Source organism: Pseudopipra pipra, chromosome 7, assembly GCF_036250125.1.
Source record: "Pseudopipra pipra isolate bDixPip1 chromosome 7, bDixPip1.hap1, whole genome shotgun sequence".
NCBI classification, from domain to species: Eukaryota; Metazoa; Chordata; class Aves; order Passeriformes; family Pipridae; genus Pseudopipra; species Pseudopipra pipra.
In genome coordinates this window covers 2039123-2054578 of record NC_087555.1, presented here as the reverse complement: position 1 = coordinate 2054578, position 15456 = coordinate 2039123, and the positions used below count along the sequence as shown (strand labels likewise).

General features: G+C 41.5%; 1 protein-coding gene across 6 annotated transcripts in view; it reads left to right on the top strand.

Moving 5' to 3' along the window:
- The window catches only part of ZNF804A (zinc finger protein 804A), a 148087-nt gene that overhangs the window by 124231 nt on the left and 8400 nt on the right, over positions 1–15456 (top strand). The window contains exon 1 of one of the 6 annotated variants that reach the window (XM_064660185.1): positions 2672–2864. The exons of the other annotated variants lie outside the window; for them this stretch is intronic. The gene's annotated coding sequence lies outside the window, so the exon portion shown is untranslated. Of the gene's footprint in view, positions 1–2671; positions 2865–15456 lie in introns of those variants that run through there. 6 annotated transcript variants of the gene reach the window in all.

The window sequence follows — 15456 nt, the reverse complement described above, 5'->3', positions numbered from 1 at the left end:
ATGAGAAATATATATAAAAATATCATCTAAGATAAATAATTGCAGTCTGCCTGTGAGTGTTACATGAGTCTTAACCTATCTGACGTCTGCTTTGCCTACAGAGGCTGTAACCTTGTCATGGAGCACTTGATATTTGCTTGGCACAGTTGAAGCTCTAGTCTGAGTTACTCCTTCATGGCCAACACTGCCAGCATCTTCAGGTGGCCAGACCCAGTATACCTGAGTTCAGCTCAGAAGGTTTCTGAAGGACAGGTGAAATGGCTGGGGGATTAAAAGCTAAAAAAAGTACTCCACGGGGGAATATTTACAAGGAGATTTTTGTGTTCAGATGCTTAGAAGTAGGTCAAGCCAGAAGCAGATGTCCAGACACCCCATGCCAAAATTGCTGCAAGGCGTGTGCTGTAACCAAGCCTATTTTAGGATCCTTTTTCTTTTTTCCTAAACTCAAAAAAACCCAAAACAAAACAAAACAAAAAAATCAGAGTGAGGAGGAGTGACTGTCCAAGCAAACTCTCATTACAGCAGAGCAATAGGACTTGCAATGGTGGGAGCTGGGCAGCCTTGAAATGGTAGGTGTTGCATAAGCTCAAGTTATGATGATGAGGTGGGGGGTTGCTTTACTTAAATGATGGTAGATAATATCTCAGATGATAGCCAGTCTTTTGCAAATGTCTCTGCGGGTGGCGGATTTTCTTTTCAAGTGCTGTTTGGGTATTTTGCTTTGGCTCTGCACACCTGCCTGGCTGTGAACAAAGGGAAGCTGGAGTAGCTAATGACTCATCTCTCTGCCTCCGTTAACAGGAAGATCAACGAGGCAAAAATAGTGTTGTATCATTTTCCTTAAGCGATAGTGAGAAGAAAAGATTGTGTATTCATAAAGTGCTGGCTTCAGAAGCTTCTTATTTCATCAGCGTAGGAAAAGTGTAAAATTCCAGGTTTATGTTCCTGTTTGGGTACAGCTTCACTGGCTGCTCACCATATTTTGGGGATCCACTACTGCAGAGGGGCTTCTGTGCCTTCCTATATGGGTATGTACAGAGAGGATGGGCTCCTTTGCAAATACGTCGTGTTGCTGCCTGATGTGGAGATATTTGATCTCCAATTTATTGTTGAGAAGGCAACTGAGAATAACAGGGTTCAAGTAGTGCACCTGTCTTTCCTTGGTCTGCTGCAGAGGGTAGTTATTCTGCAGGTCAAGCAAACCCAGTTCTTGTTCTGATTTTTTTTTTTTTTCAAGTAGAAGTAAAGGACAGCAGAAGCAATTTCCGAGCTTGGTGTGAGCCTCACACAAGGAAGTTAATGGCTCTGCTTGCTGTGCAAGGTCTGAATTTGATGGGGGGTCAGAGTGAGGGAAACAAGGGCAGCCAGTTAGGTCAGGGAGGGAGCAGTCCCTGCCTGTCCTAATTTTTATGGAGGGGAGAGCTTGTCTGCCTGCAGGAAGGAGCTGTAGGGTGTGGGAGGCTGTTTGGCTCTACAGCAACAGCTGCCCTGAGCAGGTGCCTGTCACTCCATGGGCAGGGACTGTGTGTGGCTGGAGGATGTAGGGGAGTAGTGTGGTGTGTCCTCCTGAGTGCTTCACTTCACGCTCTCATTCATAGGTGTGCGGTTCTGAAAGTAAAATAAATAGATAAATGAACCCCACAGAGCTCATAACAGAAGTCTAAAATATTAGTCACTTCTGGGAGCACAGATGATTTCTGTGGGGTAAACTGCCTGGTATACTGCTAAGGGAAATATTTTCTTGTACCTCTGCAACTGCTGTCATTGACAATAAAATTGCTTGAAATATTAAATAATGTTAGTGTGTTGCCTGCCATGACAGAAACTGTAAGAGGTTTTGACCTGTAGAATGCTTTAATGGGCGCTCTACAGAGGAACTGACACTTCCATTTATTAATTTGTAATTGTCCAAAATAAATCCTTCTTTTTCCCCTCCTGGTAGATTGAAGCCTAGGATATGTTAATTGTGCTGGCTCTTCTCCAGGCCTGACACCTTGACAGCTCTTGTCAGCTTTTAAAAGTTATTCCCTTATGAAAACTGCACTAGTTATTCTCCCATCATGGCCTTGCCACTCATCTCTTCTGTGTTTTTTTAATTCTGACATCAAAGTTTACGCTTAGCTTTGACCCCCTGACAGGAGAACATTCTCTAATGACTAGCAGTAGGTCAGCACTCCCTGTTTTGGAGGAACACACAAAAAAAAAAAGTTAAATCCAGCATTTTGGTTAGCAAGTATACGCCTGGGACTCTTGCTTTACTAAGGCTCACTTATTTGCTCTTCATTAAAGAAATGAGATTGTACAGTAAACTGATTTACTAGCTGTACCACCCAGTGCTCTCATCTCATCAAATCTCACACTGTGCAGGACTGGAGCATCTCATAATTTCTAAAAAAAGACCTCTAATTAACATTTATGTGCTACAGAACATGATGGTGCTTCAACGGGTGGCAGTTTTTCCTTCGAGTCGGCGTTGGAGCAATATAATTGTGTTGCTGGAGTTGCTGCCTTAGAGATATAAAACCAAGACCTTGACCACCACGATAATTGAAGTTCCCAGGCTGCTTTCTTAGGAGCAAGGGTAGTAGCTGCAGTTTTGCACTGGCCAAAATCCAGGGGGATATTTAGATTCTGTTACATTAATCCCCCCTGCAGGTTCAGCTGATGGCAGTGGCTGCTCCTCCTCCCGTCCTCGCTGTTCGGTGGGATTGATGTGCACTGCCACACATCTGCCACTGTCTGAGCCAGGAGAGGTTGTGTCCCACTGCTGAGCAACGTGGTGCAGGTGTACTCCTCAACCCCAGCACCTGGAAGAGCCATTTTAACGCTGTAGAATTGATGATTATCAGAATTACAGGTTTTGGGTAAGGAAAAATACTGCTCCCTGAGCACTTGAGCACTTGAACCACCAGAAATCACTGGTTTCTGCATTTTAAGTTACCTGTCAGCAGATGAACGGCACTAATCAGATCACATGGAACAGAACTCAGGTTAAAGGGGTTGCTTTTGCTTCCACTTGCTCGAAGTGCAGTAGCAGAATATTCTTTGTGAGAGCCTGATATGTTGTGGTGTAGGCTTTTGTTGTTTTTTTTCTGATGACTACTCTGACATGCTCTAGAATCTAAGTTTTTCTCCCTCTGGCCTGGAAGATGGTGGAGTTATGATAATGTAGGGAACTTATAGTAACTGGGAGAGACTGATAAATTGTTCCTCTTCAAGCCCTTGAATCTGATATAACCTCTGTTAAGATGGTGTAATTAATGGTTTCACTGTGTTCAGGATCTTCAAAAGTGAAAGGCAAAACTATGAAAGTTGGTAGTAATCAGAGTTTCACTTACATGTTCCAGTTGGCCTGAGCCTGGAAAACCAATCTGCCACCTCTGTCTCCCCAGAGAGCCTAGACTGGGACTAGAAAGACTGGTTCTTACAAAATATGATGGTCAGCCCTGGTCTTCCCATTACCTGTAGGATTAAGAGTGAGAAAATGAAAGACTCTTTCATCATAAACCCAATTCAGAGGACCAGAAACAGCTGAGGAACTGTACAAGAGGGGAGGGATCAACCACTTCAAATGTGGGTGGGCATTACAAGTAACATTCCTGAGTCTTTCCTAAATCTTCTGCCCCACTGGTCATTTGTTTGCTGCTGGAGAATAGTTAGACTCTTGTATACTGCGTGACTGGCTGGAGAATTCCTCCAGGGTGGAAGAGGTGATGCTTTCCCTGGCACTAAGCAGGAATGTGGACACAGATTGCAGATGTGCTGTGTACAGGACACCAGCTGGTGTCTTGAGGGTCAGTAGGAATTTCAAACAGAATGATTTATTGTTAGTGATACTGCCCCAGGCAGAAGGGAGAGTTCACAGCATCAAAGTGATGTGTCCTCCTCGCAGGCACACGAGATTGGTTCCACAACATCTGTTAAAAGAAGAAAGCAAGTCAAAGCTCTGCTGATGTATCTGCTTGTGAGGGTGTGAAACTGTTACCTGTGATTGGAGCAGACCCTTTATTGCCTGTTGGCAAGTGCCAGGTCTGGTTTCAGCAGTGGGAGGTACTGGGGTCTTGCACTGCTTAAATGTGCATGTGTTTGATGAATGGACCCACCTTGTGCTCGTGTCAGGTACAACTGTTTGTGTGCGGCGTCTCAGGGTGGAATTTCTGCTGGGAAGCCAAGTATCCAAATTTAGGTTTTCAGGGGACTTTGTTCTTACCCTTCATCTTTACTGATCGAATGAAAGCTTGAAGATTTAACACTGCAAAATACTGATATTTTAATGTAAGATGTACTTTAAATGTTGCAAAATTACATAAGCAGTCTTTATATTTTGTGTGGGTAAAAAGGATGGTTTTCCTTCACAAAGGAATTTTTCACCCACTACCTGACTGCCCTTCTTAAATTTTAGAGAGAAAAGAAGTGCTGAAACCCTAGAGTAAGATATATATTCAAGGCATAGCCACACTCAGTTTATGGGGTGAAGTGCTATACATTAATAAGATTTGATGAGAATAGAAAACAGTGTATAACTTATAACCAACTTATTAAAACTAAGTACGTATTACTTTAGTTCCATCTTCAGTGATCTTCTAGCAAGTTATTTCATTTAATACAAGTTGTTCTAATCTGGGCAGTGGGATCAAGAAAGAGCTTTAGTTGTCTGCCAGCAGCTCACTTAGGGATCTGGTTCCTCAAAATTTGGGAAGCTCCTATTGAGTCCAGGTGCAGGTTTTGCTGCACAAACCAAGCTCTGGTGCTGCCTTTGCTGAATGGTGAAATGGGAAATGGTCCTAAAATAAGTCCCATGTTTGTCTGCCACTCCATCTGAAGAAATATTTTGAGTGATGAAGCTGAACTGTTCTCCTGCCTTATGCTGGGAACGATCCATGACTTTGCTGATCTCTGTGCCTCTGCTTGGACAGGACAACACGAAACGGGTCGTGTGGATTGCAGCCCATTCTAAGTAGTCTCAAATCAGAAATCAGATCAGATGTTGGTCCTGTGTGATGTTTTCTTGGAGCTGCTTCACACTGACTCGATTTTACAGGCAGAGTTTCAGGGACAGGCTATTTTGTTTTGCAACTGGGGCCATACAATAAATGTGAGTCAGAGCCAGAAGTGGTGTATGGGTCTCCTGATTGTCTTTGTTTGAAGCCTATCTGTAACTGGGAGACATTTTAGTGTGTGTATATTTGTGTTAGAGGTAAGACTCCAAGTTTTGTTCAGAAACTTTCTAAGCTTTGGAGCTTGACAAGTTTTCTAACCCCTTTTGAGTCTTTCTGTGACTATGCAGTTGCATCCTGCACAAGCAGACACAAAATGGTTTTGGGGGATGACAGTTTGATGAATGAATTTGGGACTTTCATAAAGGATGAGTCACTTTGATGCCATTAAGAGAGAGAATTCCAACAATAAATCCAAGATGCATGGAGAGAGAAAAGTGGTGTTCTTCTAACCTTCTAAAGTGGTGTTCTTCTAAGCATCACCTGTGGCAGTTTTGCAGAAAATGGGTGAGGATGTTGCAGGGAAAAACAAGTGTCTTATGAGGTTGGGGTTTTTTTCCAATCCCAGTGCTGAGGGCACTGCAGCACACTAGTGAGGAATCTTGGAGCAGGAATGTGTGAACCTTAAGTCAGAAGTAAAATTTTGAGACCAGCCTACTTTAAGGAATGTTGTGAAGACTGAGAGCAGGTACCTGAAACATCTGTGTTTCCATGGGAGATAACTTGTGGAGAAAACAGCCAAATTTTTAGTAGGATAGAAGGAAGTGTCATCATTAGCCTCTCTATTTTTATAGCTATCCATAGGAAAAGAAGTATATAAAGAAATTTGAACCCAAATTTGTGGAAAGGTTTTCCTCTGGTTTTCATTTTTTTTTCATTAAAAATGCTCGCAAGATTTTGTAGAAAGAAAAAGATTTGTTTAGACAAAAATAAAAACCCAACTACTCTGATGAATCAGAGCCAGAAAAAAGGCTGATCACCCACAGAGTTCTCCTGCCAAATTAAACACCAACAAAGATACTCGTTCAATAGTGTAAATCTTGTGCAAAAGTAGAGAATCTGATCTACAAATACTTATTAGTTGTGGAGTGCTATAGCAGTGCTTTGTGTGGTGCTCGAGGTAAGGGGTTTGTTTGCAGGGCTGGCAATTCTGAGAATAAGATTCTTTGGGTTTTTTTCCTGGTCTTTGTAAGAAGAGCAGGCAAGGGTTTCACAGCTCTCATCACCAGTTCTTAGTTGCTGAGCACTTTTGTTTGTTTCTTTGAGTTTGCTGTGAAGACAGTAAAGCACTTCTTAAACTTTTGCAAACATACAGTTACCTTGACCTTGAGATGATAAAGCTTCTGCTCTTGTTTTCCATTTTCTGTGGCAGTGTTTTATCCAAAAATGCCTTCACATGGAGTGGAGACATTTTAAATCAGTCTTCTGCTGAGATACACAGAAGGTCCACCTACTTAATTGCCCTGTTATTTATGTGCCAGATAGATAGCTTTTTTATGGGCTGCTTTTTCTTCTTTTCATCAAAGCTTGAGCTTGTAGCAGTTCAGGTTTCAGAGTTCAGTGCTGTAGGTGATGCTCTGGGCTGTCTTCCTTGTGCAATGCTCACCTCTATCAAACCTCTGTCATGGAAGTGGATGTAGTCCTGTCCTTGCTGTTATTATCAGTAAGAAAAGGTAAACCAGGATAATGGCAGCATTCCTTGGGAACTGCTTTCTGCCTTTAAGAATGTGGACTGAGATTTGGGTACATTTCTGCTCCCTAATGAGCTTTACATTATTAGTTAATTATTGTTTTTCTTAATTTCCTGGTGATTCTAATCAGGGGCAAATTATCTCCTGATAGGTTCATATCTGACTGAGGGAAAGGAACGTTGCCATAAATTGCTTCTGGGGGATATTAAAACAGAAGGCTGGACCTGCTGTACCCACCATCAGCTCTGTTGCGTGTTCAGCCAGTCCTTGAGACCAGGGTACCTGGCCAAACACCTTCTGCAGTGACATGGGAGAAGGAAACACACCCCAAGTGCAGAGCCAAGGATTTGTTGTTGGTTTAGCTTGAACTAAAGTCCTAACAGCCCACTGAAAGAATTATTAATAGGCCAATTATAATGGCTTAATGGCACTTACAGTCCAGATTATTTAATTATAAGAGCTCATTCCTGATAACAATACAGATCTAATAAGCTTTCTGGTGTCTGATTATTTTCTGGTGTTAGGATCCTCCTGAAGAAGAAAAGGGAGGTGTCATTACAAGTTGTCAGCACCATGAGTTTTTCATGTGGAGGAGTATGATGTTGATATCTGTGGTTTCCTCCACCATTTTGCCAGGCAGAAGGCAAAGTTAGTGTCAACAGTGTCTTTTTCCTCACTCTGAGGTCTACCTGGGGACATTTTTATGTGTTTACTGGCACAGATATGTGCTCCATTTACTTTCTTTTTCTTCAGTGGTTCACAATATTGTAGTCAAATTTGCCATATATGTTTTTCTCCAAGGAGTCTGTGTGTATAGCAACAAAGGTTGGCTTAGGGATAACAAAGATTTTGTCTGTGCCAGTTAGCTGTGGCTGTGAGATACGTCTCAAAATTTGCAAAGGCTCGTTCTTGTACCAGTTTTCATTGGTCAAATTTATGCTCTTTGAAGCAGCTTGTCATGGTCCTGAGATAATCACTGGCAAGGACCAGATCCTGCTGATGAGAAGCAATTTGTGAGCAGAGGCTTTGAACTGCTCAGTGATCCAATCTAAAACTGATATGAGAAACGGATTTTGATTTAACTCTGACATAAAGAACTAAAATAAAGAGCTTGCTTAGAGGAAATTCATGTCTCTCCTTTAGCCAATCATAGGCATTAGTGTATCCTTCAAGGGTTATGGCAAATAACCTTTAGAGGACCTGACTATAAATATTAGTTCCTCATTTGAAGTCACTGTGCACATTGCAGAGATTAGAAAGATTTGGTAGGTTCATTTCGGTCTCTGTGGCAGTCTTTCCTAAAATATCAGTGACCAAAGAGGCTGAAACCAAAAAATATAGACTAACAATGTCTGCTTGCAGTTTTTAATTTGCTTGTGGAAAGGGTGTTGTGTCCTCCTTCAGTAAGGAAAGAGGAAGAATCAGAATAGCAGCAGGATCCTACAGAGAGCTGCAGTGCTGGACACCAAGTGAATCATCTTGACCACAGTGAAAAGCTGGTAAATGACAATGGACACTGGTTGGTGTTGGAGGTTACAGAGGTGCCCCATATGTTATTCATGCAGAAAACAGCAAAACAGTCTCCAAAATGAGCAAAAAAACCCAGCTTTAACATCTGAGCCACCCAATGCTTGTGTGTGCTATCTATTTTGTGCCTTAATCATCTCCCACTGGAAAGCCATTCTAAAGGGAAATCAATTTTTCCTCTCCAAAAAAGTTGTAGAGGTGACCTTTCTGTGAGAGTTTTTGGTGAGGAAGTTGTTGCTCCTGAGAAATGGTTTATGGAATATGAATGTTACACAAACAGGAATTTTTCCATTAGCTTAGAGCTTTCTGGGTGGACTTGAGATGGGATGTCGTGGAGCTCTCCTTATTTATTCATGGGAACTTGTAACTGGCCAGAAAATAAAGCACAAATCAACATTTCTCATTCGGTGCCTGGTGGTCACCTGAAAAGATCACAGGAGGCAGTGCCAAAACCAGTGTTTTGGTTGCAGCAGAACGGTCAAGCTTGTAAATATTGTGTATGTGATGCTCAGGAAGATTATTCTGGATGTATAAACTTCACTGCTGGAGTGAAAGGAATAGTGGTGGACAGTGCTGTGGGACCAGGGAATGGCACAGGATGTCTGAAACAATCTGTGCTGCGTTGTCCCTCCAGAGCAGGGAAGAGGATCCGTGGCAGCTGAGGGCAGCCCCACACTCCAGCCACTTGAGTCTTTCCAGAGGGGTGGAGTTAAGCCCTTTTCTCTAACAGTGCTGGGAATAGACCATTTCTTGACAGGATTTAAAACATGGCATGTGGGTTTGGGTTTTTTAATCCTAATCCTAAATGGTGCAGGAGTGGGTATAAAGGTGTAGTGATCCTTAAAGAAGCAGTGTGTACCAATCTTGTCTTTAATCTTTGTGACTGAAGGAGCTTCCTTAGGTGTTGCTGAAAAATTTCATGGTGAATTTGAAACCTCTTCTCTCCCCGAGCTCACCAAAAGTTTCCCCATTGACTTTAAGAAAAGTAGAATTAGACCTAGAATTATTAAAATAAATTCCATTAAACTAGAGTCTAGCATATGTAACCACTTTCCAGATTTAGAAGCCTGTGTCAGCTTCATGTTCCTTTCATTATCTGGTAAAGGTAATTTAATAGGTGAGATGCTAATTCTGTATTTCTGTGTTGTTTCCTTCGGTCTTGTCCTTAATATTTATGGAGTATTCAGCTGATTTTTGCTGAAGCTAACAAAAAAAATCCTCCAGCTTGCAATAAGATCAGGCTGTTACACACGTGGCCAGTAGCTATCACAGTGAAATATTCAGTGTGCAGCACTCAGCAATTCTGCAGGCTTAAAACAATGTTTTTGCACAATGGCTGCACTGCCATTGTGACATTTAGTCTACTTGAGAAAGCACAGTTATCTTAAAACAAAAGCAACAGAAGTCTTAATTTATGCTCCACAAGCTGTTATTTGTCAAAGTCGTGGAGCCTTGTTCCTGTGTAAGGCTGGTGCTATCTGAATCCTGCAGCAGGGGATACTGGAGGGGGGCACAAATGCACAGGATGGTGTCAAATGAAGTGTGAGAAGAGCATTAATCATCACATAATGAAGTATGGGTTTGTTCCTGGCAGATAACTTCTGAAAGAAAAGCCTTAAAAAGAATAGAAAGCTAAGAAATTTCTTTGTCCTTCTTTTTTCCCCTCAAGAGTAATTAGTAAGATATTCAGCAAAGATAACTGGCTTTCATGTATCTTACAGGTGCAAGTGTGCAAAATGCTTAATGTTCTGATTTTCCTCATGATTTTGAAAACAATTTTTTGTGTAGGTTTTGGGTTTCATTTTAAGCTCAAGTTTAATTTATTTTTCTCCCCATGAACTTATATAGGAAAACCTAACTAAACTCAGGACACTTTACAAGATTCTTTATAGACACAAGTATTTAGTCTCAAAAACTAATTGTGTATCATGAAAAATAATTTCAGCTTTTATATTACCAAATAAGAAAATACCAGTGTGAATTTTCAGTTGCAGAACATAACACATATATTTAATATATATTGGTGTGTTCTAAATGTAAAAGCTGCCTCAACAGCCCTTTTTTGCAGACTGCACAACAAACTGTACTACTGAGTATTGTTCAAGCGTGCTCATGAGCAAGTTACAGTTGTTTGTGAAGATTTGCATCATATCAATTCATTTAAAGTTAATAAAAAAATCTTCCAAATCATGAAGAATCTCATCTTCTCATCACCTGCCTCCCTTTGGGCCCATGATGGGCAGGCAAAGCAATCCCAGCCTTCCTTTCCTCTTAATTAATCCCCACTTTCTTCCCAGTCTGGGATGATGCTCATGACAGTGCTAGAAAAGGAGCAGTTTCACTTCTACTGAATCTACCTATTCAGCAATTTTCTGGGCTCCAAAGACTTGCTATTTTAAAATCCTGCATATATCTCTGTGTTATTAAAAGACCATCAGGAGGGTATGGCTGCAATTTGTGGTAGAAATAGGAGAGGAAAAGGATTATTCACAGCCTGCATGTTCCTTGTCATCTGGAGGGCTTAATATCTCATCATACACAATGTGGTTCTGCTGCTAATTTGTGGAGCTCTTGGTATTTAAGAAAATGTTTAAATGCTGCAGCTTAAAGTGCAGCTGGAGGCGGAGTTAGTTAGAAACAGCTCATAACTTGCAACAAACTGGAAGTTATTGATAAGCCAGCAATAGATCCATGTTATTTCATAAATAAAAATAAAGTGAGTGGCCAATGTGGTCCATAGGCTGATAAGTGAGGAGGTAACTCACTGGAAAAGATGGAAATCTTAAAACACAAAGATCTTAGAATGGTTGGAAGGAGCCGTTGGCTTCTCGCTCGCCGAGATCGAGTAAAATGGGTTTTTTTGGTATTCAGTTCTTGAATTTCTGCAGGGCTGGAGATTCCTCAGCCCCCTCTTGGTGAGGTGTTCTGATGCCATATCACCCCAGCAGGAGGCTTTCCCTGGCTCTAGTCAGCAGCTCCCCATCAAGTGATAGTAGGCTGCTGTTAAAATTACCCCCCTGTGAGTCTTCTCTTTCAGGAACATGTTATAGCAATTAAGTCCACGGTGGCAGCATGAAAAAAGAAAAAAAGCAAAAAAAAAGTCTATTAATTTCTTCCTTAGCCTGCTTATTTGGGTGCTTGAAATGCTAATTTCATTGAGAAATGCTAACATTTCTCCTTTCTGTGGAAATAACTTGTCTTGCATAGCTTCTGCTAGGGAAGGCCTGTAGCACTAACAGGGGAAGTCCTTATGCTGTTATAATATCTTTTTCTGGAAGCTTTAATTTTTTCTATAATCTTTACAAGGGGAGAATTTTTTTTTTTTAATAATAATATGAAAGATCCTGTCATGAAAAGTGGGTAGAATTGCAGACCAGAGCACCAGTGAGGAGATGCTGCCCCGTTGTACTGTGTGAAGACGAGGGGTTTCCAGATGCAGAACAGTTAAAATATATACATGCCCAACAAACCACCAAAGACAGCAGGAACATTTTACATCTTGGATAAGCAATGTTTTCTGCTTTAAATGGCGTGTTGCAGTTGCCCATTTGAGCATTTCCAGGTGTTACAGGAGCTGTGATCTGTTCAGTTATTATTTATAATTGATTAAGCTTCTTGTGAAAGATCCTAATCTGGTTTGGTGTGACAAGTGCTTATCTAATGAGTGTGTTGTCGCTGTGTTTGTCATACCATAATTCACATAAAGAGGCAATAAACCACCTCAGTTAACAGGGAGTTATATCTACAGCACTCATGCAGTATTCAGAGACAGGGGAATATGCACACCTTCTAGAACAATCACTGGCAGCTAAGAAATATTAATACTCATTACATATCGTACAGATTTTTTTAAAAAAGGCACAAAATTGCTTTGTTAAAAGCATGTTTTATGTCATACACAGATTTAGAGGGAAGAAATATTTAATTTGTTTTAAATAAATCCAAAGGCTAATTTTGTGCCACTTCCATGACAGCACTGGACTACCAACCCATGTTGCCCATGCTTAGTTAATTAACAAATTTTTGAAGGGCAGGAAGGAGCTGGGGTGGAATTCCAGCTCCTTTCAGGGTGCAAATGGAGTTACAGGAAGCACAGGAGCTGGGGAAGCTCCTCCTGGCCTTGGGACACACATGTAGGACTGAATATTCCCTGTCTTCATGGTCCCAGCCTGTCACTGGCAGGGCAGGTGAAGCAGGAGCAGGTTTGTGCCTTGCTCTGCTCTGGCAGGTTGGTCACCAAACTCAGCAGCTTTGAGTATCTCATAGTTAGGTAGCAAGAAAAGGAAGTTTTATTTTGATGAGTTATCTTCAAAAGCTAACAGTCACATAAATTAATGATTTAGTGACTACTGGGAATACAGTCATTTTTCCTGATGAAATAAAAAGACAATAAAGCAGCAAAATTTGATGTCATGGCTGTTAAATTCTGTAATTTTATACTTCCATCGATCAGAAAATGAATTTATGGTCTCCGTATTTTCAGCATTGTAAAAGTCTGCGTAATTTAATTGTTAATCTAAGGTCAAAAGTGAATTAGCATAATAATACCTGAACTGCACTGCCCTGAAATCCCCTGATAGGCATCTTCCTGACTCCTGCTATTCTAAAACTGTTCCCATTAGTTCTCGACCCTATTAAAGTTGTTCCTAGATAAGCTTTGCAAGGGTAGTGTGTGAGAGCCTCTCTGAATAAGCAGTCCTTAGATGATGCCACGGTGATGGGGGGGGGGCTGGTTTTTATGTGAGATATTAAGGCTACAGAGAGAGCCTCTATCGAGCCCGTATCAATCCTGATGCTTGTTATGATCTCCCCTTTGTTTTCACAAACTTTGTCAGAAATTTCACTGCTTTTCTTCAGAGTCCATTCTGACAACATTAAATTATACATTCAAAGATATAAAATTATTTGAGGCTGGGGGTTTTTTTCCCCTCCTCATAGTATTTATCGTGTTTGGGTACATTGTGTTTCACTGTTCAGCCTTAATGTGCTTTTTGCTGTCCTGGGTATATTTATTAATGAATATCTTCTCTGTGTTTTGAAAGCCTGTTAGTTTTAGGTACTATTGTTACCAGTGCTTAAATCTTGAGTTATTAAAAAAAAAAAAAACAACCCAAATCCAACAGCCACTTAGCAAGGTGGCAAAAGGCTTGTAATAGTGATGTAAGAAGTGCATTTAATGCCCTAATGTGTCTTTGTTTTTGAGAGATCCAGGGAGGTTTTTCAGGCACGTGGCTCTGGTAGCAGGATCTGGTCTTGTGGTTCTTATGTTATAAAATACAAGGGAGAGTTAGGAAACTTTTTGAAAAGCACCGTGATGAAGTGAACTGTCTCATGTGGTAAATGGGGAAATGAGGACAAAGGTGAAGTGACCAAAAATGGGGTCCTCTTGGAATCCACTTGGGATTCCTTTGATTTTTGTGATGGTTATCTTCCACAAGGAGTCTGGGAACACCACAGCATTATGCCTCTGAGTGAAATGCAGCCACACCTGAGTTTGGACCTCAGGTTTCATCCTGTAAATCTTCCTTTTCATCTGGACTCGCAAACCTCAGCTCAGCACGACGTACTGGGTGTGCCGTGGCTGAGTTTTTTTAAAAAGAGGTGGAATATTTCTGCTTCAGGCCCGGTGCTACGGTTAGATTGGTTAAAATAATCCGGCTTGTGGCCCAGAGAAGGCAGCCCAGTTGCAGGATCACGTTGCAAGGCTGGAGAATCGGGGTCGGGCTCCCCGTCGCCGCGAGCTGGGCGAAGTCATTTGCAAAACGACGGCTGGTCCGTGCTCTGCACCTTCAGAGTGGCAACACGGTGTACCAGGATAATGATGAAGGCATGTAGGGTCTCCTGGAGAAATGTCAGTTAATTATTCACTGTGAGCTGTTTGTTGAACTCTCGCTTGCTGGGTCTCACATGTTTTGAGCTGGTTTGTAAGCAGAGCGAAATACAGGAGGGAATCCAGTGCTCTGTGTCCGCCTGCTAATTATTTGCTTACTGATCCATGGAAAAAACCCAAACATAACAGTCATTAAACTAGGTATTGAAGTTAGCATTAGAGAATAGCTCTGCCACGTGGAAAGGCAGAAAAACTTTTAAGGAAAAGATGTTTTGTAGGAATAAGTTGCGCTTCATTTTTATCGCAGCTATTTACTTTGAACAACTTTTGGGGAGTCCTTCCGAAGCTCAGAATGCATGGACTAATGGTGTTTTATGTATAATTGGGTAGTATCTTATTTTCATTTGCATAATTCAAGTGAAACCAACAAATTGCAAATAAGGGCAGCATAAATGCAGTGCCAGCAATCCCTAGCGTGACCAAGTGCAGTAAGAGAATGCAGGTGGGGAAAGTTTATCAGATGGTTAAATAAAAACAAGTGGAAAATAACTACAATATTAAAAAAAAAAAATAGAAGGGGAGGCATTTGCTCATTTAGGTGACCTTTTATTTATAGGAAACGGAATTTTTTTGAAACCTCAAACCAGCTTGCGCCGGGTGCATGTTTTGTGGTTTAGAACCAAGAAAAGTTCCACTTAGACACATGCACTTGCAGAATAAAGTCCTTGGGAGTAACCAAGGTATAATCCTTGCAGATCGTTAAAGCTCTCCATGAAAAAGATTGAGATACCAGTTGTAAGGGAAAAAAACCCCAAAACCAAAGCACATTGCTAAGTAGTTTATCTGCAAAGGGGCAGTTTTCCATACAGGAAAGGGTTGGTGTATCTGACAGGAGGTCTGACAGAAGGGGAGCTCTGGAACGAGCAGTTCTCCAGAAGAGGAGAGCAGGCAGTCTGACATGAAGGCTGTGCACACAAAACTCGTGCCAGACTCCTCTGTCTTAACATTGACACCTACTTAGAGCCACCCAAGGAGAACAATTTAATTACCTAAAAATTGTGAATGGTTCCCCCCTACCAGATCTGTTATGTGCTAAGCTGGTAAGGACTGGTCAGGTAGTTGAGAGGCTCAGATCAGTGGAGTGATGGTTGCTTAGCAATTCTAGGCAAGAAATGCATCTCCCCTTCCTCCAAGATCACATGAGATACTTTTGCCAACACCATCCCTGTTCACTGTGAGCAAGACCCTATTCACACCCTGAAACATGGAGCTGTGTTAACTTCAGCACTCCTGAGGGCGTGGAGTCCTCCCAACTTTCATCAGCAGGAGGACTAAAAGGGGTCAGAATCTGGTCAGAATCAAATCACTTCTTATAATCGTCCTGGTAATTATAGAAAAGTACTGCTGCTGG